The sequence below is a fragment of the Blennius ocellaris genome, assembly GCF_963422515.1.
Source record: "Blennius ocellaris genome assembly, chromosome: 6".
Lineage (NCBI taxonomy): Eukaryota > Metazoa > Chordata > Actinopteri > Blenniiformes > Blenniidae > Blennius > Blennius ocellaris.
Window position 1 is genome coordinate 22,448,534 of NC_137655.1, and position 5,387 is coordinate 22,453,920.

General features: G+C 42.9%; 1 long non-coding RNA gene across 1 annotated transcript; it reads left to right on the top strand.

Annotated features, from left to right (window-relative positions):
- Positions 1-316: 316 nt before the first annotated feature.
- LOC308131605 lies at positions 317-2,023 on the top strand. Its single transcript, XR_013936663.1, has 3 exons — positions 317-452; positions 944-1,033; positions 1,393-2,023. It is a non-coding gene; the product is annotated as an uncharacterized lncRNA (long non-coding RNA).
- Positions 2,024-5,387: the final 3,364 nt, after the last annotated feature.

Sequence of the window (5,387 nt, forward strand, 5' to 3'; positions counted from 1 at the left end):
AGGAACATTATTGAAGCGTTTTATTTATTTAGCACTTTAACAATACCTTGATGTGCTTGGTAAGAACAGAGGAATTAAGACAATAACTGGGACGGCTGAGCATTACTTCTATTCTAAGTAAGTTTCTAAATACATTTCTAAAAGTGGCGCATTAAGTGAAGTCAGTCCTGTAGATTTTGCGCCTTTGCGGACCATCGCAATCCTCTTTCCTATGCGTATGTATGCGCTTACATTGCGTAACAGTTTAGCCAATCAGAGCGTAGATCGGCTTTAAACCCCGCCCCTGTAATATTACCGTTATGTGATTGGCCGGGTGCTTTTGTAACATTTCCGGTAAATATTACAACATCGGAAGAGAAAGGACGAACACTTGCAGAGAGAGAATATCAAGTTATCGGATCCAAACGATCCAAACGGAGTGAGAAAGACGATGGTCTGATTACTGATAAAAGGTAGGATGTGTTTTCTTATCGTCTATTTTTCTCTCTTTGTTTGCGCGTGAACGACAACACCGAACCGCCGAGTCAGGATCTAACGTAAACACAAATAGCCGCTGTCTCGTGATGATTTCGTCACTCATTCGCTCCAGTTAATCACATTTATTGTACTTTATACACCCATACGACTGAATTTGAGAGGAAACAACGCGTTTAAGTTTTAGATAATGGCCTTAAAATAAGTGACATTCTGTACGTTTTACAAACCAGCTGCTCAATAAAGTACATATTTATGTAAATATTGGCGCATCGATTTATTTTCATCTGTACTTTTAAGGTTTATAGTCCTGTGCATCTGAGTGTTTACATGAACTGTCTGCCTGTCGAATGGCTTATTGTCATTACTGTGCACACATATTTTTTAAGATAAGTTCCATTCTTTATAACAGTTTGTTTATTTTGTCGTTATTGACAATTCAACGAGTTTTTCTATCTTTCTCTTGCAGCGAGCATCTACGTGGTGAGGAAGATCCGCGCTTCCATTGCTGAGGGAGAGCAACTGGAAAAGCCGATCATCACACCATGTAGTGCTTTAGGTAAGACCGCAGCACCTCAGCCACAGCTTTTCCGATGGTGCCAAGGATGTAATCCTCAGAGAATAATAACTCTTTGATAAAGTGGCTGCTGGTTATGAGTTGAGAGTGGTTATGCGATATTACATGGCTATCTGCACACTTGATTTAAACATGATTTAAATATGTAGATTTTAATACTTCTTCTGCACATTTCTTCATCTCCAACATGACTGATCTTAAGCTATGAGAACATGATGTCATAAAGCATGTAGCTGAGATTAAGGGTATTAGAGGTATAGACGAAGCATGCATAAGACTTTATCTCCATTATGCTGCTCCTGCCTGTCTCAGACTTACACATGCTTATCTTCTCTACTTAGCTGACGGGAGAGCGGGGAAGGAGTCGAGAGGAATCGCTGCAGCCGCTGCACTGAGCCCGGGACCCGATGACGGTGTCGGCGGAGCAGCAGGCCCGGGGACGTCCTCGGCGACGGCCATGCAGAAATGTGGCTCCTGATGCTAAACTTCAGGCTGGACAGTGGGACAGTGCAGGACTCCATAGAAATCCTTCAATAAATTACTGTTAACTGGTGATTGTACGTTGCCGTCAACATAAAACGGACAAGTCAAGTATAGCCGTTCATCTCTGGAATAAAAAGAAAGAATATTCCTGTACTGACCAGTGATCGATGTCCAGCCCACAAGCTCAGGATGACACATGTTGACCTTTCTCATAGCAGATATCATATAGCAGTTATAACTCACCACTAATAGACCTAATGGAAGTCGTAATTAGTTTCCTCTTTTTTGTTTCCCACACCAGGTAGTCCGCGGTGTAGATATTCACGTTCTGTTGTCGGTTTGTCTTGCTCGTCAACATGTTTACTGTGAGGAAAGGCCACAGTGTACAGTACGGCAGTGTTTGAAGGCCTATTCACCAACCTCTCTCCAGGGGCTGAGCAGGCCTGATTTTTCTGCTGTTACCAATAAAATGCCATTTAAAAAAAAAAAGTGACGGATGTGTGAATTGACTCTGATAGTCTGTTCATGTGTAATAGTAATTGGGGAAACTAGAAGCTTGGTAACAAATGCATAGATCTCTTAGTTTCTAGAACAACCCAACTGTCATTTAAAGTGGGTCGCAAAGGACAAGTAATGAATTTCGCCATGATAGTGACTCTTACTGGGAATCCATTGTCAAATTTAAGAAACCTGTTTGAGCTCATCGACACTGATAATGCATGTTGTCCTGCCTGAAGTAACCTTTAGGACATGGCTGCCTTATGTTCCTAAAGGTGTGACAAAAAAATAACCCGTAGGTCCAAAGTCACATACTGTTTATTTGATCAAATAAGGGATCAAAGTTAGATTACTATGACGTTTGGCTGTGAGTGTGTGCCACTTTGCATGAGTGAAGTGTGAGAAACAAATGTGTGGTGAAGTAATCAAACGAGAAATACAAATTGCAGGTGACAGGAGAAGGAAAACCCAGTGAAGGGTGATCATGGAAGGCAGGAGATATATATGCTACCAGGTGATTCTGCAGTGCCCATTCTCCTGGTACCACGGTACACACACACACAAACAAAAGCACAAAGGTCAGGAAATCGTCAGTCTGCAGCAATATTTATGCACGTAGTTCTGTTTTAGTGCTTTATTGGCATTAAAAGGCCAAATGTTGCACACCGTCACTCCAATTCCAGTTGTTAATGAAAGACGTGAAATAAATGCTTGAACACTGACGACAAAATCTCTTCCTGCTGTGCAAAAACAAAGGCTTTGACAGACCGGGCAACCTCTATAATAATAATCATTTATTTGGACACTGCAAAGACTTCCATGTACAGTTTAAATATACACTGTCCACATTAAAAACCTTTGAAAACATGACGAGAGGCAGAGTAATTAGCACCAGATGTAAAAGGCAGGCTTGAACAGATGCGTTTTGAGTTGTGATGTGAAAAGGAGGAATGAATTGGTGTTTCTAAGTTGGGGAGGTAATGAACTCCTGAGACTGGGAGCAGAGCCAAATCTTCACGTCTCACTTTGTTGACTTCCTGCTGAATGTTGCCTCGGTCTCCTGCTGGTACTTTGACTTCTTTAGCTGCTCTTCAACGTCCAACAAGGTCTGTTCAGAGGTTCTTCTCTGACATTATAAAAGCATCTTTCCAGAGGGAAGTGCGGCTCTGCACGCTGGTTCTTCTTCTGCATCGCAGTTCTTCATACGATCTTTCTTGCTAAACCTGATCATGTAGCTGTCCTGCAGGTTTATGAATGTTTGAAATATAGAAAGAAAGTTCACAGAACATTAGGAATTCTTCAAGGAATGTTATTTTGTGAAAAATCAAATTAATCTACCAGCGAAGTTTATAACATCAGAAGACATTACTAGAATGTTTTTATTTGGTTAAATGTTTAGAAGTTTTTTTTTTTTCTTCAGGGGACATTCAATGAAAGATTATTTTGAGAGTTTTGTAGCATTAATACACACAGCTCAAAAAAATAAAGGGAACACTAAAGTAACACATCTTAGATCTGAATGAATGAAATATTCCTATTAAATACTTTGTTCTTTACATAGTTGATTGTGCTGACAACAAAATCACAAAAATTATCAATGGAAATCAAATGTATTAACCCATGGAGGTCTGGATTTGGAGTCACACTCAAAATTAGAGTGGAAAAACTACAGGCTGATCCAACTTTGATGTAATGTCCTTAAAACAAGTCAAAATGAGGCTCAGTAGTGTGTGTGTGTGTGTGTGTGTGTGTGTGTGTGGCCTCCACGTGCCTGTAGGACCTCCTTATAACGCCTGGGCTCCTGATGAGGTGGCGGATGGTCTCCTGAGGGATCTCCTCCCAGACCTAGACTGAAGCATCTGCCAACTCCCGGTGGTCTGGGGAACAGGCGGCCAGTCCTGAGCGTCAATGCCTTCATCTTGCAGGAACTGCTGACACTCCAGCCACATGAGGTCGAGCATTGTCTTGCATTAGGAGGAACCCAGGGCCAACCGCACCAGCATCTGGTCTCACAAAGGGTCTGAGGATCTCATCTCGGTACCTAATAGCAGTCGGGCAACCTCTGGCGAGCACATGGAGGACTGTGCGGCCCCCCGGAGAAATGCCACCCCACACCATTACTGACCCACTGCCACACCGGTCATGCTGGAGGATGTTGCAGGCAGCAGAACGTCTCCAGACTCTGTCACGTCTGTAACATGTGCCCAGTGTGAACCTGCTTTCATCTGTGAAGAGCACAGGGCACCAGTGGACAATTTGCCAATCTTGGTGTTCTCTGGCAAATGCCAAACATCCTGCACGGTGTTGGGCTGTAAGCACAACCCCCACCTGTGGACGTGGGGCCCTCATACCACCCTCATGGAGTCAGTTTCTGACCGTTTGAGCAGACACATGCACATTTGTGGCCTGCTGGAGGTCATTTTGCAGGGCTCTGGCAGCTCCTCCTGTTCCTCCTTGCACAAACGTGGAGGTAGCAGTCCTGCTGCTGGGTTGTTGGCCTCCTCCATGTCTCCTGATGTACTGGCCTGTCTCCTGGTAGCCAGAAAGCAGAGGAACTGAGAAGTGGTCTGTGGTCGCCACCTGCAGAACTGCTCCTTTATTGAGGGGTCTTGCTAATTGCCTATAATTTCCACCTGTTGTCTATTGCATTTGCACAACAGCAGGTGAAACTGATTGTCAATCAGTGTTGCGTCCAAAGTGGACAGTTTGAGTTCACAGAAGTGTGGTTGACTTGGAGTTGCATTGTGTTGTTTAAGTGTTCCCTTTATTTTTTTGAGCAGTCTATATATATATATATATATATATATATATGTGAAATCAGGAGTGTTTTCCTGCAGGCCATATAGTCACACCAAGTTTACACATCTCTGTAGAGCTTCTTATGTGGTTTTCAACTGAGCTTTTCATCAAAACTAATTCCTAAAAAAATGATTTACATGCACTTGTTCTATTTGCTTACCATTAAGAGAACCGTAAATGAAGAGAAACAAAACCATATGATACTGCACTAAATATATATATATATGGAAAAACATCAATTAGAAATAACAAGAGTAGTAAGTTTATTAGTCTTATCACACATTCATACACAACAAATAGAAAATATGCTTGTGAAACTTTAAGAAGCTCTTGTTTTGTTTTAGTTTTTTTTGTAGAACCAACAGTTGTTATTTTCCACGTCTTTCTGGATGTGGTAGCTCCGGACCCTCGGCGGCGTCGCTCCGCTTCTCGAGCCGCTTCCCCCCCTGGACGGACTTCCGGCCCTCGGCGGATGTTGCTGCGGAGGACCGCGGCTCCTGTGCAGCGCACAAATCGGGTTGAGGAGGGAAATATGTTCCTTCTGCCTTTCCGGGGC